The sequence below is a fragment of the Eptatretus burgeri genome, chromosome 6 (assembly GCF_056783735.1).
Source record: "Eptatretus burgeri isolate ZD-2024b chromosome 6, Ebu_testis_v1, whole genome shotgun sequence".
NCBI lineage: Eukaryota > Metazoa > Chordata > Myxini > Myxiniformes > Myxinidae > Eptatretus > Eptatretus burgeri.
In genome coordinates this window covers 20,680,378-20,708,348 of record NC_140966.1, presented here as the reverse complement: position 1 = coordinate 20,708,348, position 27,971 = coordinate 20,680,378, and the positions used below count along the sequence as shown (strand labels likewise).

Genomic DNA, 27,971 nt, shown 5'->3' with positions numbered 1-27,971 from the left:
ATCAGTTATGCCGGTAAGTGTGTCTTCAGATAGATTTCCCCACCATTGTTTAAATGGAACTATTCATGTTAACCGGGCTGTGATCTTTGAGATTTCCGTTTTTCTTTCACTATCGTTATTTTGGATCAACCGCCTTCCACCACCACAACCACACGTGCTTCTCAACAAACCACGCCATCCTTACCACTTTACCCACAGCCACAACAACCACAACCAACATCTCCACAACCGCATCTCAACAACCACGCCATCCACACCAGCGGCGCCACAACTACAAACAACCACACCACAATTCCACCCCCCAACGAATAACATCTGCGACAGCCAGCGCAGCAGGAGGAGAAAGAAGGTATTCCAATAATGCCATGGGAAATAAGAAGGAGTTCCGATGGCGCACGGATTTCCCCTCCTGCTTTTCCCGCACTGTGGTATGGGGGAGGTGAGATTTGAGCTGGAGGTCAAAGGTGAAAAAGGTGGGGGCCTGATTTTGGGTGAAAGATGGGCCCGGCGCCCCACCTCCTTGTGCCAGGGCAGCGAATTCTTCTTCCCCCGCGTGCCGCGGGGGAGGCGCTGTGGAAATATAAGGGCGTGTGGAGCGCCGCGCCGAGAGTGAAGTTCGTGGTCCGTTGCAGTCGGTGGAGGTCTGGACTTGTGTGCGTGTCTCTCGCCGCTGGTCGGTCGGGTGGAAGTCTGTCTGTCTTAGAGGTGGTTTCTTTTGGTGGCTTCTTCTTTCTGGTCGGGATCTTCGACTCGTGGTGGCCTGTCTGTGGAGAAGTGGTCCGTGGAACGACCCATTCGTCGGAGCTCGCGGTCGGTGGGGAGTCCGGGTGTGGCACCAGGGACGCGGACTGGAGGCGCTGCTCTGCCAGCTCTGTGGCGCAAACCTGCGCGTCCGAGTGCAGAGCGCCGGAGAGCGAGCTCGCCGGCCTCGTGGAAGGCCCAAGTCAGCCGCGGCTATCCCAGCTGCCGTGGGGACAGACGTCGCGACTCGCCCATCAAGGCACCACGAGGGTGCAGGTAACCTGCAACGGTCTCGTGGGGCCCGTTCAGTCACCAAGGCATCACGGTATAAAGGTCTACGGACCCTGTCTGACTCCCTTGTCTTTGAGGGTAGTCTTTTCTTTTGAATGAATGTTGGTGGCGCCATCTATTAGTAGAACTGTGTAAGTGCTGTACATTGATAATTGCTTATAGTCGGTTGTAGTGCTTTCGTTGCCTGTATACGTGTTTGCATTGCTTACTGCATGCGTGTTTAGTATTCCCTGTATACGTGTGTCGTAGTAAATAAATGTGCTTGGTTAAATGTACCCCGTTCGTTGCGTCCTCTTTCCCCTATTGGAATACCATCTTGCACTGCGGAATAGTAGTTGGGTTTTAAACACCCGGTAAATAGAATCAGATCCGGTGAGGTCGGGTATTAATACCCGCTCGGTTATCACTTAAGAACGGAACGGACCACTTGAGCGGTTCGTGTCCAAGCCGACCTGCATTGAGGTAGGTCTCCTAGTAGGCTACCCGCGCGAGTACTTAGGTATATCGATATTCGGCGATTGACCCTATTTTGCGCGGGTATAAAATTGGCTAGGCCGTGGTGGGATCAAGAACCCACCCGTGACAGGGTTCCAGCGTTGTTCCGGAAGGTCACGACTGAATTGTCCGTCCGGTGGGCGACGCGGCTGCTATTAGAAAAACGCGATCGATCGCACGCTGGTGGGCGCGAATTCGTAACAATATTATCTCACTCTTATCTGCGCATGCACGATAGGGCCAAATTCAGAGAGAAAGTACTGCTAAATGGCAGCTTTGTATTCCGATTCATGTTCCGATTAGCCAGGGCAAACCAAAGGAAAAACTAACATTTTTTCCAGTCAAGGTTTTCTCCATGGATTAATCATCCTGAACCCATACCATTTGATATTAGCTTGGGGGCCACCCAGATTCAAAGATGCCTCAAATTCAAGATGGTGGCCAAAATCCAAAATTGCCGCCAAAATTACCTTTAGGAGAGTTATACTGCCTCGTAGTGTTTCCTGTTAAGGTTTTTTCAGTGGTTCTGTCATCCTGAACATATATCCTTTGAGATTAGCTTGGGAGCCACCCAGGACTTGGCCTAAAATCCAAGATGGCCGACAAAAATCTAAATGGCTGCCAAAATTAAATTAATTAGGTTTATACTGCCTTGTAGTTTTTCTTGTCAAATATTTCTCAGCAGTTCTGTCATACTGGACCTATAGCCTTTAGAATTAGCTTGAGGGCCACCTCAAAACCAAGATTTGACCTTAAAACCAAGATAGCCGCCAAAATGTCCGTCAAAATCATCTTAATTATATTCAAACTACCTCTTAGGTTTTCCTGTCAAAGTTTTCTCAGTGGTTCCGCCATTCCAAACCTATGTGCTTTGTTATTAGCTTGGAGGGCACCCAGGATTTGGCCGCAAATGCAAGATGGCCACGAAAAACCAAAATGGCCGCCAAAATTACCTCAAAATCGATATTTCTTCTTATTTGTCCCCCAGAATGTTCCGTTCTCGGAAAGCAGGGTTTAGGGGCTGTGCAATAATTATGGGACCTGGGGGAGGGAGAAATTTCCGGATGGTGTGCCATTGTCATGTGAGCCCTTCTCTACAATCGATGGGGATTTGATAACCAAGATCACAATCAACCGAAAAAATGAAGGTCAGAGGTGGTCCAATGCAAGGCAGATACAGTACCAATGAGAGCACAACAGACACATTCGTCAAGGCCAATCATATCATGGCTAAGATCAGAGCTACACTGAAGGAAAGGCTAAAGATAATCACCTCAGCCCACAAGGAGACCACAATAGCGGCCCGAATACACCATGAAAATATGGTTCATAATCTCGTACTTCAGCTTGACAAATACTTCGACCCATTCCTGAATGGTCCCGCTCGTCAAATGAAGACTGGTGTGGAAATCTATTGTGATGCAAGAGGATTGATGTCATCCGCAGAAGCTGGAGAATAGAAATATAAAGAATTTGTTGACATGAGACTCAAAGCCAGTGGGCAAGAACGTGTCACTTTCTTCGACAAGATTACCAAGCTCAAGATCAAAACCGGGATGGAGAAGGCCAAGAAAGACCCAAAAGTTGTTAATATCCTGAAAGAAGACAGACAGGCCTTCGGTTTACTGGAAGGCAAAGCAACATCTCCAGAAGAGGCACATTCATATCCCTTGACTACCATCCCACTCGCTCAAGCCACACCAGAGAGAGATTTGAGAACAAGGTTCCAAAGCAGCATTGAGGAACTACCTCATAGAACAGTCTGAATCAGTCCCTGAGAACCCGCCACATGAAGGAAATTGGCTTATAGATGGAATGACTGCTGTGAAATCTGTTCCTGCTCAGCAAACTTGGGGAAAATATGCAGCAGCCCTGTTGAAATTGTGCTTGCCAGCAAGTGACTCCAAACCGCAACAACTGGGAATCAAATTTGATTCATACAGTACAGCCACAATGAAGGAGCTCAATTAACGTTTCCGTGGCACACCTGGAAGAAGAACTCACATCACAAGCTCTGAACAGGACATGCCGAAAGGGAAAGATTGGGACTCGTTTCTGCGAAACTCAGAAAATAAGACAAAACTGATTGGATTTCTAGTCGATTACTACGAGACTGATGCTGTGAGATCCAAGCTTAAAGTTCCACTAACTGTGACAGAGGAAGATAAAACCTGGTTAATAACGCAACTCAAAATCGAGATGCTGGACTCCTGCAACCACCACGAAGCCGACACCAGACTCATCCTCCATGCATCCAAGGCAACAGATCCTGTAATTATCAGGGTGACAGATGCAGATGTCTTTGTTCTCCTGACCGATGCTTATTCTGTCATTAAGCCATTACAAGACTGGATGAAGAAGATTGACCATGAGAGGTATGTTAGCGTCAAAGCTCTAACTGACCGATTTGGTGATGAAATGTGTCAAGCACTTCCTGCCTATCACTGCTTTACAGGGTGTGATACAACCTCTTTTCCAATTGGTGTTGGTAAAGTAAATCCACTGAAGAAGACGAAGAAACTGGGAAAGTTCCAACTCCTCTTGAAACTTGGCACATCATGCACTTCAGTTGAAGACATCGCCGATGCAAAGACCTTCTTTAGAAACTGCATGTATGCTGGAAGTGAACATGAAGAGTAGGTGAGAACAAGGATCAGAATGTACGACAAGCAGAAAGTGAAATCCAGTTCAAGTATCTTGCCAGATGAGAGGAGCACCAATGAACACCTCAAGAGGAGCGATTTACAAGCTTTCATCTGGTATCAATGCCTGAAACAAGATATTGAGTATCCTTCCATCAAACACAGAGGTTGGGAAGAAATGGAAGATGGTATTCAGCCAATATGGTTCACCTGCCCACAATTCCCAACAAAGCCTTTCGGTGACGAGCAGCAGAAGAAGGTTAACACCAGGTAAATATACATTTATTTATAGTAAAGCTACGCAAGGTTTCCATTTGCTGTTTCAGACTTGTTTGTCATTTAGTAATACAATTCACAGCCTTATATGATCGAAATCAATTTGACAAAGCATTCAAATCATTTCTGATCATACACGTGACATTAATTATGATGCAGACACAGAAGGTACGAGAGACATGGCCCAGCCCTCAAAGAAGAAGAGAAGAACGAGACCCAGCCATAGTGAGGAAAAAGGAGACGACAGCACAGGAGGGGACGAGAGTACTGGAAGTGACAGCGACAGCAACAGCATTGAAGAGCAATCGGCTACTTCTTCTGGCAGTATTAGAGCAGTCCACTCATCTGACTCACAGACGGATAGTGACTTGGATAATAGCGAATGAACATTAATTCTGGACATGCAGTTCTATCTTAATGTGTTTGTATCGCCCATTTTGTTGGTGAATTGAACTGTAGGATGACCATAAAATGCGGTTAATATTATCTAAATTTACATTTTGTGGCTTGTTTTGAGTGAGAATGTCATATTTACATGATAAAGCTCGGTTGAGTCTTCTAGACCCCAAAATCAATTTCCGGAACCATTATAAACCCCATATTAGGTACAAAAAAGTTAATTTAACAGAAAAAAGAGAACCCTTATTAATTCAATTTTGAGGTAATTTTGGTGGCCACTTTGGTTTTTCATAGCCATCTTGCATATGAGGCCAACTCCTGGGTGCCCTCCAAGCTAATAACAAAGGACATAGGTTTGGAATGGCGGAACCACTGAGAAAACTTTGACAGGAAAACCAAAGAGGTAGTTTGAATATAATTAAGATGATTTTGATGGCCATTTTGGTAGCTATCTTGGACTTGAGGTCAAATCAAGCTAATTTTAAAGGCTATAGGTCTAGTATGCCGGAACTGCAGAGAAAATTTTGAAAAGAAAAACTATAAGGCAGTATAAACCAAATTAATTTAATTTTAGCAGCCATTTTGATTTTAGGCAAAATGCTGGGTGGCTCCCAAGCTGGTCTCAAAGGGTATATGTTCAGGATGACAGAACCACTGAAAAAAAACCTTGACAGGAAACACTACGAGGCAGTATAAATCTCCTAAAGGTAATTTTGGATTTTGGCCACCATCTTGAATTTGAGGCAAAATTCTGGGTGACCCCCAAGCTAATATCAAATGGTATGGGTTCAGGATGATGAATGCACTGAGATAACCTTGACTGGAAAAAAATGTTAGTTTTTCCTTGGGTTTGCCCTGTCGAGATTCATTGATAAACTAGAGGGGCACTCAGTCGAGTGCACAACTCCGCCACGTAATACCTGAGCCATGAGAACATATAGGCCCAAATACATTTTTGAAATATCGTGCTATACAGTACTATATCGTTTTTGGTCCTATCTCTCAATGGTGAAGAATCACTTCTTTTTTTTGTACACATTGTCAAGGCTCGTATGAGAGCTAACCCACAAAGCACAGTAAGGGGGGCATGGGACAAGAGGGGTGGGAGAGGGAATGACAAAACAGTGGGGAACAGAGACATTAGGAGATCTGTGGAAGGGAGAGGGATGGGGTGGGGAACACAAGATGGACACTACAGGGACTTTCAGGAAGGAAAGCAGGGAATTTGAAGGAGGTGGGTTTGGGGTGGATGAACAGGGGTAGAAAAGATCGAGGTTTGGGATGGAGGAAGATAAGAGGTGGTGGTGATCAGCTGTTTTGAAGCAATGGAGTGAAGAATGGGATTGAAGAGAGTGTGGGAGTTTATTCCAAAGGAGGAAAAAAGAGGAATAAAAGAGTGAAGCTGAGCAGTGATTCATGATTTTGGTAGTTTTACCAAAAGGAGGTTGCTGGCGGACCTTGAGCGCCCTGCGGAAATATGGTGGGGACATATCGCAGGCAGAGCAGGGGGGGGCGAGACCGGAGAGGACACAGTAGAGGACAGAAAGACCACCGACCTGTCTGCGGTGAGAGAGTGATAGGCCCAACGACTTAGTCTCACCAAGGGAGGGAGATACCAATAATCCTAAATGCCTTGGTTTCCACAGCATGAAGCCGAGAAAGGTGGGAGGCAGGAGCACAAGCCCAGAGGAGAGAGCAGTACTCCCTCAGGCTGCAGACAAAAGCTTTGTATGTGGTCAGGAGCTCAGGTGGGCCGAGTAAGGACTTTTCATGACAGAGGATTCCCAGTCGGCGACTGGCTTTGGAGGCCAGGTTGGAAATGTGGCTTTCCCAGGAAAGATCATGGCAGATAGTGAGACCCAGAAACTTAAATGAAAGGACTTCTTCCAGCGGATTATTGAGAAAGTAGATTGGGGGGGGGGGGGTCCAAACGGTCCTTTCGGAGAGACATAGTGAGAGTGTGAGATTTGTCAAGATTGAGAAATGTTCCATGTGTTTGTCCAGTTTGTGATTTTACCAAATCTGCAGATAGAGAAGAAGCTGCTGCTTGCCGGTCTGAGGGATGACAGATGGTATGGCATCGAGTGGAATCATCAGCAAATAGATAAAGTGGATTTTCCAGAGAGTTCATTGATGAAAACCAGAAAAAGAACAGGGCCCAGAATACTGCCTTGAGGAACTCCAGCCTGGACAGGAAGAGGGGATGAGAGAACTCCATTTAGGGCCACACGTTGGGGTGACTGGAGAGGAAGTCTGCAAGCCATGAGTGGCGATGGCCTTGGATGCCATAGGAAGAGAGTTTATTGAGCAGGGCAGGGTGCAAGACCATGTCAAAAGCATGTGATGTCTCCAGGAATATGGCTCTGATTTCATGTCTGGCATTGAGTACCGCCATCCATTTTTGGAAGAGCAGAAGCAGAATATCCAGGGTGGAGTGACCTGGTCGGAAACCAAATTGATGATCGGAAATCAAGCCATTGAAGAAAAGGAAGGATTTAATGTCTGAAGCGATGATGGATTCCATAACCTTGCTGATGATTGGGAGAAGGCTGATTGGTCTGCAGTTGCAGAGATCTGTTTTTTTGCACCTCTTTTTATGCAGGTCGGTAATGTTTGCTGATTTCCAAGCAGATAGCTGATGACCTTGAGCAAATGAGAGGGTGAATAGAACAGAGAGAGGGTGAGCAAAAGCAGAAGAGCAGGTTTTTAGGACACGTGGGCTGATGCCTTCTGGACCGGTTGCAGAATCTGAGTCGAGGTTTGACAGCAAGCTCTCCACGTTGTCAGGAGAAAATGACAGAGTCCAGGGAAAGTTGGGTGTGACTGGGTAAGGTGGGTAGAGAAAGTGATGGGTTTTGGACACAAGATTTTGATGCAAGACCGAGTGTAGGCATTCAGCCTTTTCACGTGCGGTATCAGCAGTGCGGCCACTTGAGGTAAGGGAGGGGATGGAGGGGGAACATACACCAGAAACAGATTTGATTAGACGCCACCAGGATTTTGAGGAGGGAGAGAGGTTTGAGAGTTCAGACTTGAGATTAGAAAGATGTTGTTTTCTGGCTCTCTTGAGGATAGACACACACTTGTTCTGAGCTTTATGGAAGGAACTGAGATTACCCTCAGTTGGGTTGGCTTTCTATGAGGCAAAGGCAAGTTGTTTCAGGACAATTTCCTCACCACAAGCTTCAGTGAACCATGGGCGGGAGGAAGGGTAGGACAACTGAAGACGAGAGGGGATAAATCTGTGCACGAGGGAGAGCAAGTTTCTTTGAAAGAATTCCCAGGATGAGTTTATGTTGGAGAAAGTAATGATAGGAGACCAGTCTGGAAGTTTGATGGCTGCTTGGAGACCCTGCCAGTCGGCTTGAGTGAAATGCCAGACTCGACGGCGCTGAGGTGGTTCTCTGATAACAGCCAGAGAGATGTCCACTTTGACAAGCACGTGGTCAGAAGAACCGATTGGAGTGGAGGAAGAACAGCAGATATTTTCAGGGAAATTTGTCAAAATCAGATCCAGGAGAGAAAGAATACTATTGGTTGAGATCCGGGTCAGGAAGTTGACCGATTGAGTCAGTCCCAATTAGTCGCAGAAGTTTTTTTTTCTGAAGTGTCATGACAGGTGAGAGGTACCCACACGTAGCCAACTGGTATGATGACAATTGAAGTCACCACATACGAGGAAGAGAGAGTTTGGATGAGAAGATCGAAGTTGGTCCATGTTTTCGGACAGTGAGGTGTAAATGGAAAGTGAGGTGTAAATGGAAAGTGAGGTGTAAACTGTTTGGTGGACGGTACAGTACGTATATAAACATGAGGTGGGAGTGGAGGGGAAGCCATAGCCAGAGGTATTCCTGGGAATGTGGGGGAGTGAGGGCAGTGCATGGAGAGTGAGGAATAGCATCTTTGATGAAGAGAGCAACTCCTCCACCAGGACGAGGCTCAGGTCTGTCATACCAGAGGAGGGAGTAACTAGGGAGAGATACTTGGGAGTCAGAGACGTCTTGAGGGAGGAAAGTTTCTGTTCAGCAGATTATGTCTGATTTGTTAGTGGCAACCTGTATGGAAAGATCTTTAAAATTTGAGTGAAGGCCCAGGATATTTGAGGTCCACACTGTTAATGAAGAGGGAGGGAGGAGGCTTTGGGTGCAGTGGGTGGGAGGGAGGGGGTCGGACAAGGGAGGATGGGGGGAGGTAAGGAGAGTTGACAAAAGAGTGTGGGGGATTGCTAAAGAGCTTGGGGAGGGGGCGGATTAGGAGGAGAAAAGGCTCTGTGGTGCTGGATTGAGGTACAGTGGGGAGTAGTAAGAAAGGGGGGAGAAGGCAGTTGAGGAATTGAGGAGGTGGATTTATGAGATGGAGTTGAGAGGGCAGGGGAAGGAGGCAGCTTTGTGGATGTGAGCAGGGGCAACTTTGAGAAGGGTGAGTGAGGGGGTTGAATTGTGGGAGAAGGGTGAGTGGGGAGTTTTTGAGAAAGGAGAGAGGGAAGCTTGGAGGGAGAAGAGTATGATGGTTGCTTTGAGAGGGATGGGTGAGAGGGGTGAATTGGCATTGAAGTTGTAAAAAAAGAAGAATGGTTGAAGGAAAGCGAACAAACATCGCAAATTGTGGTTTTTCAAATTTTTAGTTCGGAAATTTGATTGAAGACAATTCCTTGAGGGATGCAATAAAGGCGAATTAAGACAATGGAGATTAGAAACACTGTAACAGTTGGACTTTTTCGACAAGGTATGAAGGAAAGGTCGAATTGAGAGCAGTCTGTTGAAGTAGAAAAAGAGTCGAGAATTATGATACAGTAATGAGAACCACACGTGTGAAAGAGGAAGATGAAGCATAACAGATTGTTATTATTATTATTATTATTATTATTGTTTGAGAGAGTTTTCATCAGATTAGGTAAAGGAAAGGTTGAAGAAAAAAATCGTGAGGTGAATGGTGAATTTGGTTCGGTAAACGCAGAGGGTGGAAATGGATCACGTGGTTACGGCAGAAGCATGTGGTAATGGGAGGTGTATAGTCAAAAGTGAATTTATTAATTTTTAATAAGGATTGCGTAACATTCGGAAAAGGGAAGGTTGAAGTAAAATCGTGGAGGTGTATGGTGAATTTGGAACAGTAAACGCAGAGTGAAGCTGATGGATCGATGAAAAGTATCAGGAAGAGGGTAGAGAGACACGTGGTTACAGGAGGTGTGTAGTCAGGAAAGATACGAGGAGAGTTGTTATTTTTTGATGGATGTTTGAAGATTAGGTATGATTCGGGAATGGAGGGTTGTAGGAAGAAATTGTGAAGGTAATATTGAGAGTGGGTCAGCTCAAATAGAAGAAAGATAATGTGCCAACAGAGGAGGAGGAAGAAGAAGAGGATCGGGACTCATGGGTATGTTGGGAGAAAGGTTGTTGTTGTTTTTTGTTTTTAATTTAAGACAAGAAACAGAGTGTTCAGTTGGGAGGGAGGGAATAGATGGGGGGGGGCATTGGGAAAGTGGGGAAAATGGGTAAAATAGGAATTGTAGGTAATAGGGAGAGGATACAAATAAAAGCGATCGTATACCTCGAGGGTAAGGACGGGTAGGCCTCAAGGAACCCGGTAAGGCAAGGTTGACAAAAACTCATAAAATAGCATGATTTTTGAAACAAAGCCGAACTTGGCACACACTAAGCATGTAGGTGAGTAAATAAACTTACTTTGAAATTATTTACTCACTCATTCAATGCCTGCTGCAGTTGTGCTTGGTCGACCAGTACTTTTGTGTTTCTGACAACTACCAGTCTCGTTCAACCCCTTGCACCACTCTGATACTATTCTGCAATGGTGGATTCCTTCCATACTTAGGAGGGGGAGAGGAGATTGGGACCATACTTTGTGTAGAGCGTTGGTGCTGCTTAAGCAGTCTCCTTGGCTATTCGGCACAATCCTGGATGGGTCGCCACTCCGACACAGTATACCAGCATGCTGGCACTCATTTTGCCGACCTCGGAAGGATGACAGGCCGAGTTAACCCCACCTGGTATTAATTCAACAGCTGAGCGGGATTTGAACTCAGGACCCTAGGATCCAAAGCCCACCACCCTAACCATGAAGCCAACACCATACCTAGTTGTATGGAAATTACGCTGAACTTGCGTGTCAGATCTCGTCTCGATGAACCATTCGACACACTGAGCTTTCTCCTGTGGAGTCGTCAATTTCTTTCACATTAAACCACTAAACCTGAAAATAAAGAAAACTTTCTGAGTTTTTGTATCATATAAACAAAGGGTATCATTGTATCATTTGTAGTACTAAATATATTAACAACAATAGTTGTCCAGGTCTTCTTGGAACACCCTGAAGTTTCATCAGCATCAGCATCAGGATCTGATTCTCACGCTTTCCACAAATGTGAACAACCCTCTCAACAAATCTCTCACCCTCAAACAAATCGCATAATGTTGCTATCCCTTTCATCAACCCATCCACCAAAGTCGTTGGGCATGCCACTTCCACACATTTCACCTCCTCCCACCCCCCATTGCCACCAACACTGACACTGACAACATAATAAAATCTTCACACTGCTTATAATTGCTCATGCATTTATGCACGGCTTCCCGATCCAGTGTTATCTGCTTGGACCGAACCACTTCTTCTTTTCAGCTCCTCCTTTTTTTTTTTAGCTCCCTCTTCTTCTTTCAGCTCCAAAACACCACCGATTGTGACTCCAGATATAGCTCTACCTGGAGTTACCATTGGTCGTGGTTTGAGCATCATCATGTTCATTAACCCCATCATTCACGTTTGAGTGATCCTTCACTTCATTGTCATCCTTCAGGGAGCCTCAGTTGTGAGTTTGACTCCCTCCATGCTTGTCCTCAGATTTCAGGCCAGTGGGGTCACCCCCACCATGTTGATCAAACTCACGCTTTCCACAAATTTCAAATCCATCTGTGTTGTTGAACCCCTGCCCCAAGCTCGCCAACACTCAAAAACCCCCACTATCCCTAGGAGGTTGCTCAGACCTGTCAGTGGAGAAATCTGTGGACCCTTCAACCCCATCTTCAATCAGATGCTCACAGGTCCGGCATTCAGGGCTGAGCCCTAAAGCTCATGCCTAGTTTTGGCTTAATGGTTGGGGTGGTGAGCTTTGGATCCGAGGGTCCTGTGCTCAAATCCCGCTCAGCTGTTGAATTAATACCAGGTGGGGTTAACTGAGCCTGTCATCCTTCTGAGGTCAGCAAAATGAGTGCCAGCATGCTGGTATACTGTGTCGGAGTGGCGACCCATTCAGGATTGTGCCCAATAGCCAAGAAGACTGCTTAAGCAGCACCAACGCTCTGCACAGAGTATGGTCCCAATATCCTCCTCCTCCTAAAGCTCTCCTCTCTGGCCACTCAACATGCCAGTCAGAACAAATATCAGACTTTGGACGACTCTCAGAGAAGACATTGTCCTTGGTCCTGTTGTCAGGTTCTGTTGCAATGCCAAACACCTGTTGGTCAGACTGTCAGAGAGACACTGCTGCAATGCCCCTATTACCAGTAAACCGGGACTCATTTTGCCAACCGCAAAAGGATGACAGGCTGAGTCAACCCCATCTGGTGTTAATTCAACGGCCGACAGGGGCTAAAACTCAAGACCCGAACATCCCAAGCCATCCAACCTAACCGCTAAGCCAACACCAGGCATGACCCAGCAGCTCAAAGATAATAATTGACAAAGATAGCAGTGCTACCTCTGTACCATCATGTCGGTTTTCAAAGATATGAGGATATGGGTAGAAAATAGACAAACACAGAGTTGATATGTGATTTCAATGTGCATTCTCATCAACATGGCTCACTGGTGAGATGGAAATGCTATACAGGCTAACCAATATAAATGTATGCAAATGCAAGTGGTTTTACTGGTGCTTATGTAGAAAATGTGCAATAAAATCATCGCCAAGAAAAGGGTAACAGAAGCAGTTGTTGACATAAATGGATATCCAATGTTTACTCCTAAAGCCCTGCATAAAAACATTCTGCACATAGCACCTGACATTTTATGCTACACTAGCTTAGGGCCAAAACTTTTATGCCGCAATGCACTGATCCCCCTCACTAATCTCTACAACCAATATAAAAGGCCAAAGCAAAAGTCAGCAAATATTGCAAGGGGGAGGTGGGGGTGGGGGTGACATTGCATGGACTTCTGTAAAGTAGTATTCCAGGCTTTTAATGTTGCCAAATCTACAAGGCAAATATTTCCAAATGACATTATCAATCAATTACTGATTGAGAGTATCGTCAGTTACTGATTGAGAGGACGTCATAGCCACAACTCGAGGCAATGGACATTATCCCACCTATTCATTACAAAACCCGCAAGTCACCATTTTTCCTTGTACATAAATTAAGTTTCCTTTTAGGAAGCAGAAAATTCCTTAAAATTGTGGCAAAATTCGAGCATAAACCTTCGATGGATAATGGATTGGTATATGATGCGTCTTTCCTGTGATTTATACTTCAACACCTGAAACCTTGACGGCCCAATTATTCCCACCTTCACGTGGAGGTGGCCGGCAACGGTTTTTGGGTGCAGTCTTTTATAAACCTTTAACATCCACCAATAACCAGTGCTGGTAGACATGTCCTCCAGCTTAACATCGTTCTGATGGATGGCACACACATGACTGCAAGACCTTGCATGCCAAACACCAAGGTGACAGTTTATCGATGGATCGATATTTGAACCCAGGCTGGACACCCCAAAGCAGCAGCTCAAAGGCAAGTGTGAAGTGTACATACCTCAAAGTTCTCCTTCCTGCCGATTCATGTGCCTGAGAGGATGGCTGCCAAAATAAATCTGAAACTAGTAATAGATGTCCACAATCATCCTTGACCATATTGTGGAACGTCGGCCGAGGCCTTCTTTTTTTCATCCGAACTCACTTTTTCATCTTTATCCACTTTTAAATTCGTTTTTTTTCTGCAACCACTTGAGCGATTGACGTGAAACTTTCAATATAGGAGCGCCAACCCATGGAGAAATTTTCAACAAAATTACATGATTATTGGATAGAATGCGGCCGGCGTTCCACAAAGTCTGTTGTCTGGAGGAATGGGTTTCACGTATCAGGTGTAAATGGTCTGGACCTCCTTTCGCTTGGCTTCGGCTGAATTAACAAATACACATTGTACGATACAGGATAAAATAGACATTTGTCAATACAAATGATCCACAGAAAGTGTGCATTTGCATAAGTCCACTGTACAAGTATAAAATACTACCTTGGACATAACTCGGAAGATTATACACCATGGAAGATCCCTCCAAGGTAATTCATTCCATCCGCATTTATTAATGTATAGGATTTCGATTCATCAATCAAGATGATCAAATAAACATTTGTGATTGAAGGACCCTTAATTTATTTATTTGTTCATATACAGCCTGTGACTGCTTGGCTGCATCATTTTCTGGGGTCACAACTGTGCCACTGATGCAGTAACCCCTTATACCAGTGAGCTGGTACTCATTTCACCAACCTCAGAAGCATGACAGGCCGAGTCAACTCACCTCGTGTTAATTCAACAATATGACAAAAGCTCAAACTCAAGACCCACTCAAGACCCAAGGATCTGAAGCCAGCCACTGTGCCTGCTGCCGAATCACGCCTGCTGGCTGAGTCATACCAAAGACTCCAACAATGGTACGTGCTGCTTCCTTGCTTGACACTCATAATTTTAAAAAGGTGCAGCACAGACAAACAACCATATGTTTACAATTATTGCACAGGCTTGATGGGCCTAATGGAATGACCTCCTCCTACCATTTGATTAGGATTTGACCTATCCTAATGGGATGGCAGGGGAAAGAATGGCCTCCTCCTGCCATTCCATTAGTTCCTTCATCCTTGCAAAGGAATTCATATTGTAGAGCAGGTCCCGAGTGAAAACATTAATTTACTCTACTTGCACTGAATAAATCAGATAAGCACCGTGAGCCGTGCTGGCAAGCTCACAAGCGATTGTCCAGCAACAACAAAAAAACCCTCGAGGAACTCATGCATATTAAATTGCATTCATTCAAACATCTTATTCCATTGCAACTGCATACTTAACCACAGTGCACAACCCTTGTATTAAAAAAACAATCACTTGCTCAGTGGAAATTTCATTGCTTATGCTGCGCACAGCCAACAAACTACATTAGAAAGTGCTTCAACCAAACTCACTCCTGTCTGAGCAAAATCCTCTCCACTTGGTGAGTTTCATCTGACCAATACTGGCACACTTACGGATGCCCAGAGCCTGGCACAGGAGCAAGATGCATTGCGACTCAAGAGAGTTGATTGAAAGTAGACATGGGAAATTACCACCCATGCATTCATGGGATTGTAATGGCGGGTTCCCAAGTTTTGGTGCATGTTGCCATTACAGTAATTACCATTTTACTAGTTGTGTCTGGCACCGTTCTGGCAACATGGTCGATATATGCCTCAACATATGTATGGTGTTTCAAGTTTAAATGGCCAATTTTCACGATCGGTCTGAACATCACATCGATGCAAGGCAATTTGTTCCCTGAATTATAGTAAGGATAGAGACAGCTGTAATAACTACACTGAATGTCCTAGACGGAAACCTCCGCAAACATGGTGATAACATTTCAAGATGTACAAAAATAATACGATCGCAGACTACTTTCAACCTTCCATTAAGTTTGTTGATCTCTTCTAAATATTTAATCCTGTTGCGAGTGGAAATCCAATTTGGAATTGGCATTTAAGTGCTTATTAAAACTTTCCAATTAATTGTGTAGTCAACCAGCAAGGCCGATGGTTTGAGCCTCACTGGGATACATATAGGTCTGGAAGTGAATACAAGAGGCTTGGCTCCATTTTTGTTTAACCTTGTAAACAAACAAGCATAATATTTAAAAGAATGAATATTGTATTGTCCAATGACATCACAAGTATAATTATGACTTTCACCTGTAAATGACATGATGTAGCTTTGAGCTCTCACTGGATAAAATGACTTTTGCTGTTTGTGCCTCCTGTTATATCATGCAATTATTAAACATTCGTATTTACACCATTCTGAAGCTCTCATTATTACTGGAATCTCTGTTGATGAGGCCAAAGCACAACGTGTTTTGTTTTAACATTGCAGGTAGGTTGGCGATCTCTCTGTTTTTGTAAGCGTACATTTTCCAAAATTGCTCCCTCTGCTTTCCCACTCCTCCGACCCTCCCAACCTATTCCAGGATGCACGCATTCCTCCATTAGTGGCCTCCTGGTTCAACTTCCCAAATCCAGGCTGAGTGCACACATTAACTCTTTTATTTCTAAGTTCTCCCATCTATGAAACAACCTTCGAGAAGCTGTTCTGTTGTTTCACCATAACTCGACTAAGGTTTGCCCAATAAGAACGAAATTGCCCTCTGCAGATAGCCGAGAGCAAGTGGCATTTATACTAACTTTACGTCATACCCCTCAGGGTTAAAAGTGAGGGTCTGGCACCCTTAAGAGTATTTCAACCAACATTTACATTTTCCTCCTTTTTTTTCTACCAATTGTCGAGGACTTTCAGAATGAAATTTTGCATCAATAATGGTAATACAAAGTATGCAGGTTGAAATAATTGTTTTTGACCTTGATCTCATTTCAAGGTCATGACCCAATTCAATATTTTACCACTACATCAAAATTCGACTCAGGTCTGTCCGATCAGAAGGAAATTGCCCTCACGAGATCGCCAAGAAAAAGCTGCACTTATGCTTCATTTGCATGATATCCCTCTGGGTAAAAGGTCAAGGTCTTCCACCCCTCGGAGTACTAAACCACCAGTTAGGTTTTTCTGCATTTTTACTGCCAATGTCTGAGTCGTATCTCGGAGCCAGCCGGGAAATTCGGAATGAAATTTTACACCAATAATGGGAATAAAAAGTATGAAGGGTTGAGATTTTTTATGACCTTGAGCGAATTCTAAGGCCATGACACAATTAGACATTTTAACATTTTTCAACAAAACTCACATAGGCTTGCCTGATCAGAACAAAATTGCCCTCTCTAGATAGCCCAGTGCAAGGCGCATTTACACTTAACTTACATCATACCCCTCTGGGTTAAAGGTTAAGGTCAAATGGCAGTCTGAAAAACTAATGCGTTTTTTTGTTATTGCTCAATTTTGCCAATGCGAAATCTCAAAGAACGCTTGGCCTTCAAATATGTTTCTGCATCATTTTAGTGGACCTGCACTGAAGTTGTGAGCCTTCTATTTGGTTCATGTCCTTGATCCAATACTTTCGGATTGTGACCCAATTAACAAAAAACACATTTTTGATCTTAACTTGAATAATTTTCCTTGGATTTTCATGATGTTGAGTTTTATGGATAGATTGTAGATGGGGACACATTTTCTTTATTTATACTCTCTAGTCTATCCCTAAATTTTGAAGGTCAAGGTCATATGATGGCCCCAAAAAAAAAAATTCCCATCATTGGACCACGGGCCAAGGATAAGCCACGGGCGATCACCAGGGTAAGCCAGTCGGGGGAGGCTCACCCTTGGTGATCACAGATATCTTGATTTGTTATGGCCCATTCAGCATTAGCTGGCCAAACTACATATCGTAAGCTGATACTTTTGTCAAATTTCAGTGTTTTGTGATTAAGTAACATACACTACATGGCCAAAAGTATGCGGACATCCCCTCAAATTAGTGCATTCGGCTATTTCAGCCACACCCATTGCTGACAGGTGCATAACATCAACCACACAGCTATGCAATCTCCATACACAAACATTGACAGCAGAATTGGCCATACTGATGAGCTCAGTGACTTTCAACGTGGCAACATCAAAGGATGCCACCTTTCCAACAAGTCAGTTCATCAAATTTCTACCTTGCTAGAGCTGGCCCGGTCAACTGCATGTGCTGTTATTGTGAAGTAGAAGCGTCTAGGAGCAACAACAGCTCAGCCGCAGAGTGGTAGACCACAAAAGTTCACAGAATGGGACCGCTGAGTGCTGAAGCGCATAGCATGGAAAAATTGTCTGTCGTCGGTTGCAACACTCATTACTGAGTTCCAAACTGACTCTGGAAGCAATGGCAGCACAAGCACTGTTCATCAAGACCTTCATAAAATGGGTTTCCATGGCTGACAGCCGCACACAAGCCTAATATCACCATGCACAATGCCAAGCATTGGCTGGAGTGGTGTAAAGCTCACTGTCATTGGACTCTGGAGCAGCGGAAACACGTTCTCTGGAGTGATGAATCACGCTTCACTATCCGGCAGCTGACAGACGAATTTGGATTTGGTGAAATCCAGCAGAAGGCTACCTGCCCAAATGCATAGTGTCAACTGTAAAGTTTGGTGGAGGAAGAATAATGGTCTGGGGCTGTTTTTCATGGTTCGGGCTAGGCCCCTTAGTTACAGTGAAGGGAAATCTTAACGCCACAGCATACAATGATATTGTTGACAATTCTGTGCTTCCAACTTTGTGGCAACAGTTTGCGGAAGGCCCTTTCCTGTTTCTGCATGACAATGCCTCCGTGCACAAAGCGAGGTCCATACAGAAATGGTGAGTCGAGAACGGTGTGGAAGAACTTAACTGGCTTGCACAGAACGCTGACCTCAACCCCATCAAACACCTTTGGGATGAATTAGAACGCCAACTGCCAGCCAGACCTAATCGCCCAACATCAGTGCCCGACCTCACCAATGCTCTTGTGGCTGAATGGAAGCAAATCCCCACAGCAATGTTGCAACATCTAGTAGAAAGCTTTCCCAAAAGAGTGGAGGCTGTTATAGCAGCAAAGGGGGGACCAACTCCATATTAATGCCAACGATTTTGGAATGAGATGTTGGATGAGCAGGTGTCCACATACTTTTTTTGGCTATGTAGTGTATTTGACTAATAGCGAGCTTCCAGAATTTATAGAGCAGAAGCTTCAATCTCACACATCTATACTGTATAGGGGTGCTTGAGCTCTCTGTCAAATTTTATGGCAATTGATTCAGTCCTTCTTGTGGAAGAAGATGGCTTCATGTTTGTGACAAAATCCAAGATAGCCACGAATACAAGGTAAAATTCAAAAAGCAAAATTATTTGGATGATGTTCCAAGGGTGTACTATAAACATGTGTAGATTGGCATAGCAAGCTGTAAAAGTTTTCTCAAAAATCATTTCACAAAAATCAGCAGAACTAGAATAATGATAATAACTAGAAAGCATCTCAAAATGCAAAGCCCGTCCGCATCTGCTTTATACTCGAACTAAACTTGGCAAAAACAACAGTAAAACAAGCTTATCATGGAAACCGTTGACATGTCAAAAGGGCAAAATCAATAGCTCTGATTTTTGGTTGACCAATTCAATGATGCAATATACAAACTTTGTTCAAATTTTAAGTCAAGCGGATGAAAATTGACGATTTTATTCAACATTGACCGTTTGATCTAAAAAAAAAACAAAAAAAAAAACAATCTGCTTCGAGCTTTTAATTGGTGAACCAAGTCAATGACTCAATATGAAAATTCTTAAAATTTCAGGTCAATTGGATGAAAATTGACAATTTTATTTGACTTTGACCAAATTATTAATTTGGCTTCTGCATATTCTCAAAACAAAGCTTTGTTGAAAAGGTCCAAAGCATCAACTTCATGTGTGCAAAATGCATGTGGACATCATTATTTACCACTTTATAATCGGCATCGGTATCGGAATTGGGGTGTTGTTTTGCTTTTTGATTTTTTTTTTCTTTTTAAAATCAGTAACCGGATAGAGTCAAATTTTCTAATCACCCCTCACTAATATATCATCTATATAAAAGCAAATGAGACATTGTTTGTTTATTTGTTTGTGACCCCACTCTGAGCTTCCAAGGTGAATCGCAACAAAACTTTATAGGATCACATTTGTTTTTGTTTTTTTACCACAATTAACTTTACTAGGGGCTTTAAGCAATCATTTTCTCACAATTCATAACTTATAAACACACGAGCCACCAGCTGTCACAATCTCCGAGGGTAGATCCATATATGCAATGCTTTATAAAAAGCTGAAATTTTTTTGGATTTCATCCTGGATACCAATACAATTGGTGAGATGGTGAGCTCTGATTGTCAGATATGGTACCAGATGTGATGAATAACTTACTGCCAACCAGGACGTTACAGCAATCATGAAGATCGGCAAAGAAGGAGTCACGTAACCTCTCAAATGCTCTCATCGCTCATGATTCCAAAACCGAGAACAGTATAACACAACCTAGACATCAATGTAAAGGAAATTTTATTGCTCATCTAATGACATAACTCTCAAGGGTAAAAGAAGAGTTTGTAGAAAAAAAAGGTTACCACCTTAGCTAACTTCTCCAACCATACATCCACAGAAAATTGAAAAACAAGTGATTTTGATCCATTTCCCAACATAGTTGTTCAGAGAGTGTGTTCGATTGTAGGACAACAAAACAGATTTCAAATATCTCATTTAGTTAAGTCGTGATGATCTCGGGTGATCGGGACAATTGGTGTGTTTTTCACCACTGCCGTCACAAGTTCCCAAAGGCTGTAGTTTGAAAATTGCAAGTCATATCGGTTAAACAAACACATCGGATGAAAGCCAGATCAGCCACGCATTCAATGATATAAGTGAGAAGAGCAAAAAATAAAAAGTTTTAGAGTCGTTTCGGCACACGTGGGGCCTGCCGCCTCGGGCCTTATATACGTTGCTTGCCACACAACCCACGTGCCACCGTCTCCAAGCCACCACATGCCAACATATAAACCTCCAACAACCTCACAATAAGGTGAGTTGTTTTGCAACACGATTATGATCCCAACACTTATTTTAATGTATATTTAATAATTCTGCACTATTCCATGCAAATAAACGTAAAAATGCCAACAAAGGCTGTTTTAGGGACAATTTTTCGGGACCTTAGAACATATCTCATTTTCCCTATAAGTTGAATTATTCCCCAAACGCAAATTCTTCCAACAAGAGGGTACCCGAGAACGTATCCCTTTTGTTGGAGGAAGTTCTATTGTGTTTTGAATGGTATCACAACAATGAAAAAAAATGTTGCATGATTTTTCGATGATAATATTAATTAAGATTACACAGACAATGCTCTGACATCTTCATTATTTATGCAATGCTAGATTTGCACATTTTCTTTGGAAATTCCTTCCCTTTTTCAACATGCCAAGAAGAGCAAGAAAATGTTCATTTTCAACACCCAAACATGCTAAAATAAATGCAGATCGAGGTCCCAACAAAGACAGGAAACAAGGTTTACCCGATTAAGAGCACAGTGAGAAAGACAAGCTGCAATAAGAGCAGGAGAAGATAAAGAGGCGACAACAAGAAGGCTAACACAGCAACAAAAAAGACAAGCTGCAATAAGAGCAAGAGAAGATGAAGAGGCTACAACAAGAAGGCTAACACAGCAACAAGAAAGGTCCAGGGAAATGGATTCACCTGTACATAGAGTTGGAACACCAAACAATATATATGTTCTGGCCCTTGATTGGAAAACATTCAATATTGTTTACCCAAAGGCATCCCAATGATATGAACAATTTTGTTGATATGTTTGTTCAATATCTTGCAGCTCGACAGATAAATGTTTGACTCTTATATAGGTGTTTAATTGTGGTAGTCCATTTTAGGTACGTTAGAGCCCGAGCAATGCCGGTCACCTTTGTGGGAGGGGGGAGGGGATGGGTGGAAGTGGGAGAAGAGAGGGAAAGCAGTGGGGTGGAAGTCCGAAGGGAAGGGTGGGGGGGGAGGTGGGATCAGAGGAGGCAGGAGAAGGTACCCAGCATTGTCAGGCAATACGGAGTGCCTTTGCTAATACTGTATGTAATAAAAACAATATATATATATATATATATATATATATATATATATATATATATATATATATATATATATATATATACACATATACTGTATATACATTATATATATATATATATATATATATATATATATATACACATATACTGTATATACATTATATATATATATATATATATATATATATATATATATATATATATATATATATATATATATATATATATATATATATATATATATATACACACACATACACACACATACATACAGTAGACGCCACTTTATAAATCCACCATGGGACCACGCCGTTTGGATTTATTAACCGGCTGGAATTATTAAGCAGAGAACCTATTTTCAGCCACCTACTGGATAGATAAGACACAAAGCGAATGTCGTTAAACACTGCTTTAATGCTACAACATTGATTTATCAAACGATGACAAGGGGATTGTTCAAAAGAATCTCTCCAAGGTCGCTTGCTTGGGAGGGAAGGTTTTGCACAAATGTTCCTTCATTGAATCCGTTACGTGGCAGAAATCAGGATGGGCAAAACCTGAGAGCTGCATTGAAACAGTCTAATAAAGCCACCTTCTCCTCCATGGATAGATCCTTCCTCTTTTTGCTCATGGTCGCCATCTTGACTCTAAATCACAACCCAACTCATGACTCTTAAAGTACAAAAATGCTGAGAGAAAGAATTCAACCAACCGGCGCAAGCTATAAACACATACACGCTTCACCCGCTGTGACGACCGAAAAGTGAAAGCGTAGAGTGAGCTGGAAATCATTGCACAAGGCTGTAGTCAATGGGATTTCCACTGTGACACTGCACGTTAGGATTTTCCAGTTCTCCTATAGTTAAACACACACCCCCACAGCAGCACATACTACATCAAGCTTAGGTTGAGACCATGCACGTGCCAAGCAGGTGGATTTATTATCCGGCGGATTTTTCTATGTAAAATTCCGTTCCAACTCATTTTGGTCACAATAAGCGGCTGGATTTTATGGATTTATAAATCCTTTTATGGATTTATTTTATGGATTTTAACCGTGGATTTATAAAGCGGCGTCTACTGTACATACATATATATATATATATATATATATATATATATATATATATATATATATATATACACACAAGCCGGTAGGTGGCGATGGGCCGCCGAGCATGGAAACTATAAGATATAGAGCAAAATGTATGTCATGTAGCGGATAGGGAATCACCTTAAGATTATGCATATCAAATTTCATCCAGTTCCATCTACTGACAACTACTCGGTATCCATTTGAATGAAAAGTACCGAAAATGCGGTTTGAAATCGGAAATCCCAAAAGTTCAATGGAGTGCTGTGGGTGAAGAAAGATCTAAATCGAAAATCTGGCTTGATCTTTTGTGCACAATGTATTCCAGACGATTAGTGTGAATTTTCATGACCATCCGACCATAACCCTAGGAGGAGTAGCATTTGGTGAGAAGGCACCTCCAGCTCTCGCATATTATCGATTTTTGCACTAATTGACCTTTAACCCCTGACCGAAGCAAAATCGGTCAATATATCCTGAGGCAAAGTTGGAGTACTCATTGAATAGCATTAACCTGCAAAGTTTCATTCATATCGATGAACTCACCTGGTCGCGAGGGGGCCTTCAATTTTCGCCAATTTTCGCGCATACCCTAATTGTAGGGGGCGCTGCGGGTAAAGTATTCCATATATCATAAAAACCAGAATATATTTGATAGAGCATCACCTGGAGATCATGCCTGCCAAATTTCATAACCCTACGTGGGATAATGACTTTAAGAATTGATTTTGCGTGAACGGTACCGATTTTGAAGGTTTTTCGGTTGTTGCGAGGGAACCAAAGCGTCCCAAATCTCTCACAATTTCCAAAGCACTCGGTCATAAGATGTACCTACCACCCAAGTTTGGTCAAAATCTGCCCACGTTTACTACCAATTATGCTGAAGACAAAGGAACAAACATCCAAACAAACAGAATTACTGACAATAAGGGTCACCTCTTTCGGCGACCCAATATAATATATATATATATATATATATATATACATATATATATACATACCAGTGTACTGGGCCCGGTGTATGCCCTGGTTGGAATAGGTGTACCATATCCCTGTGTGTCGTAAGAGGCGACCAGGGTTGCGTCAGGAAGGGCATCCGGCATAAAAACCTACACCAAATCATTATGCGGACAACAAAACGAATTTCCATACCGGATCGGTTGAGGCCCGGGTTACCAACGACCGCCACCAGTACCGGTGGTCAGCAGGGTACCAGTGGAAATTGTGCTACTGCTGGGCGAAGGAGGAGAAGGAGACGGGGAAGGCGAGTCTGGAGGCAGTGGGAGAGGGGGAAGAGTAGAAGTGTGAGGTGAGAGTTGGAACTCTGAATGTTGGGACGATGACTAGCAAAGGGCGAGAGTTGGCTGATATGATGGTGAGAAGAAAGGTGGACATACTGTGTGTACAAGAGACCAAGTGGATGGGGAGCAAGGCTAGAAGCATTGGAGGTGGTTTCAAACTGTTATACCATGGTGTGGATGGGAGGAGAAATGGTGTCGGGGTAATCCTGAAGGAAGATTATGTCAAGAGGGTATTGGAGGGAAGGAGAGTGTCTGACCGAGTGATGAGTGTGAAGTTGGAAATTGAAGGGGTGATGATGAATGTCATCAGTGCATATGCCCTGCAAATGGGGTGTGAGATGGAGTATAAAGAAGATTTCTGGAATGAGTTAGATGAAGTGGTGGAGAGTGTATCCAAGGATGAAAGAGTGGTGATTGGAGCAGATTTCAATGGGCATGTTGGGGAAGGGAATAAAGAGGATGAGGAGGTGATGGGTAGGTGCGGTCTCAACCAGAGAAATGTGGAAGGGCAAATGGTGGTAGAGTTTGCAAAAAGAATGGAAATGGCAGTGGTAAATACGTATTTCAAGCAGGAGGAACACAGGGTGACGTACAAGAGTGGAGGAAAGTGCACACAGGTGGATTACATCTTAAGCAGGAGATGCAACCTGAAAGAGATTAGAGACTGTAAGGTGGTGGCAGGGGAGAGTGTAGCTCGACAGCATCGATTGGTGGTCTGTAGGATGACTTTGGAGGTGAGGTTGAGGAAGAGAGTGAGGGCTGAACCAAGGACCAGATGGTGGAAGCTGAAGGAGGAAGACTGTTGCGTGGAATTTAGGGAGGAGGCGAGACAGGTGTTGGATGGTGGGAAAGATGTGTGGGATGATTGGGCAACTACAGCAGAAGTGGTGAGGGAGATAGCTAGGAAGGTACTTGGTGTGACATCTGGACAGAGGAAGGAAGATAAGGAGATTTGGTGGTGGAACGAGGAAGTACAGGAAAGTATAAGGAAGAAGGGGTTGGCGAAAAAGAAGTGGGATAGTCAGAGAGATGAAGAAAGTAGGCAGGAGTACAAGGAGTGGTGGCAAAAGGCAAAGAGAGAGGTGGCAAAGGCTAAGAAAAAGGCATATGACGAGCTGGATGAGAAGTTGGATACAAAGGAAGGAGAAAAGGATCATTTTCGGTAAATAAATAAATAATTGGAGGTGTTGTGTGGGTGGGGAATAGTTTTCGGTAAATACATAAATGGAGGTTGTGTGTGGGTGGGGAATCGTTTTCGTTAAATAAATAAATAATTGGAGGTGGTGTGTGGGTGGGGAATCATTTTCGGTAAATAAATAAATAATTGAAGGTGGTGTGTGGATCGTGGAATCGTTTGCGGAAAATAAATAAATAATTGGAGGCGGAGTGTAGGTCGTGGAATCCTTTTCTGTAAATAAATAAATAATTGGAGGTGGTGTGTGGGTGGGAAATCGTTTTTGGTAAATAAATAATTGGAGGTGGTGTGTGGATCGTGGAATCGTTTTCAGTAAATAAATAACTGAAGGTGGTGTGTGGATCGTGGAATTGTTTTCGGTAAATAAATAAATAATTGGAGGTGGTGTGTGGATCGTGGATTTGTTTTCGGTAAATAAATAAATAATTGGGGGTGGTGTGTGGATCGTGGATTTGTTTTCGGTAAATAAATAAACATATTATTAGAAATCCACAAAGACAGAAATGCCCGTGATTCCATTTATTTTGGATCCTTTTGACTTTGGTCAATAATGTTTGGATCGAGGAGAGATCGAAGGGGGAATGACGGTGTAGTTCCTTACAAACACTGTATACACACCTTAAATGACGGTAAATAGACACCCGATTGTTGAAGGACTACCATTTGAAAAATAAAACCTCAATCAAAAATCGGCTCGAGTAAAATTTTCTAAATATCTCGAAGTGTTTAATTCCGAAGTCTCGTTTCTCTACATTCAAAACTGAAGGACAAGTATTGAAAATACTGTACGCGGTTTTTCGGCCGCTGCACAGCAAAGGGTGGTTGCTAGGCAACGAAATTCAAACGCGCACATTCCCAGTATATATTCCACCTGTTGGCAAAGTTTCATCGAAATTGGTTCGCTGGTTCGTGATGTGGAGCCTCGCGTTGCAGCGCGCGCACGCGCACACACACACACACACACACACACACCCGGAAAACCCGACAATAAGGGATATCTCATATATAGCGAATCCAATATATAAATATATATATATATATATATATATATATATATATATATATATATATATATATATATATATATATATATATATATATATATATATATATATATATATATATATATATATATATATATTGACAGAATGTGTTTGATATATACAAGATATCTGGGAAGGCAATGACAAAGCACCCAATGCAACCCTTGCCAAGAAACTGCTTCAGCAGCACGAGCGCTCAATAACAGTGTATGGGACATCAGGCTCAGAATACAATATACTGTATACCGTATGTGTGTGTATGTATGAGTGTGTGTTGCATCCCTTCATAACGTCCTGTCACTCTTAATAAAAATTACTGTCATTTCCCAAGCAACTGGTTCTGCAATTCCTTCTGACCAACTGTTATAGAAATATGGTGTAAAAACACAAAAATGAATTCGTCTCTAATATATTAGCATTACTCATAATCTCGATATCAGGATTGGCCACGCCAATAGCTTCCACCCGTTGTCCATCCATCCTTGTCATTGCTTCCGTTACAATTTGAAATCCAATTGTTTTTAACAAATTTTGACAAAAAGAGAAATTTTCAGAGACGTTTTAAAAGTCGTTAAATAATTGATTACTAATAGCATTGCTGAGGAAAGAAATTCTGACAAAGTGTATAAATATAAGTAAATGATTCAAGGTGCAAAAATTCAACAATTATTTTGATGCAGATGATAGTTGAGGTTATAATTTTTTCATATGCACCCAAGTTGTTCTGTCGGTCAAATTGTCTGTGTCGTGCGCAAGAAAACTTAAGCCACATGGATGAAATTAGAAAACTCTCCCCGCATTCCATTATTTGAAAGCATCAAATGCACTTGCAAAAAACAACCAAACTGTTTTTGCACCAATGAAATACATTTTCCGTAAAAATTATGTAAATGCAAGAACCAAAAAGCAAACTCAATTAACAAGTTGGTGTGGATGAACTTTATCATCTTAACAAAAGCACGACTCAAAAGAAACAACATTAAAGAAGTATTAAATGATTTGAGGAGCAAAAAGGAGAGCTGTTGAAAAGTTAAACTCACTTGTTTGCAGTTTCAATTCAAAGCCAATTCGTTTGAGCTGAGCACGTACAGCAGGATTCTTCTGAGCAAAGTAAGGATCAAAACTAAAACAGCCCAAAACTAGCTCAAGCTGGTTGTTGCCCCGCCTAGATCCCATTGTGGTGGTCTGCAGTCAGAGGTGAGCCCCTCCCTGTGCTGGTCTGCATCGGACCTTAAATGAGGAACTGGGAAGTGGGAGTGGAGAGAACGAGAAGGGAAAAGGACGAGTGAGTGGGAAACAATTTGCATCAAGCGTATGCGGTTTTTTTTTTCTCTTTTGTCAGCAACTGCTGCAACTAGTTCACAAGGGATCTGCATTCGATGTGTGGTTAAGGTGCCACATGATCCAAGTTAAGTATTTGTCCGATTTAGTAATCCATAGACCTTTGATTGTGCACTATGGGATGACCGTTCTTGGTTGATGTCACCTGAGCTTACAATGGAAAGAAAACTGACCAGGAGCTCAATTTGATATACTCGGAAAATTGAAGAAATATCAAACATTGTTGCCTTCATCGATTTGTCAATATATACATAATTTTGTTTCACCACAATGAATTCCTCACTCTGATGATTTAATGCATCATTGTAAATATAATG

At 42.8% G+C, this 27,971-nt stretch overlaps 1 protein-coding gene across 2 annotated transcripts in view; it reads right to left on the bottom strand.

The window, feature by feature from the left end:
- The window catches only part of LOC147024382 (pleiotrophin-B-like), a 306,009-nt gene extending 278,490 nt beyond the window's left edge, over nt 1-27,519 (bottom strand). The window contains exon 1 of one of the 2 annotated variants that reach the window (XM_085884247.1): nt 27,354-27,519. The gene's annotated coding sequence lies outside the window, so the exon portion shown is untranslated. Of the gene's footprint in view, nt 1-23,926; nt 24,024-27,353 lie in introns of those variants that run through there. The other variant, XM_085884249.1, reaches the window with a different exon arrangement.
- Between the last annotated feature and the right edge of the window lie 452 nt (nt 27,520-27,971).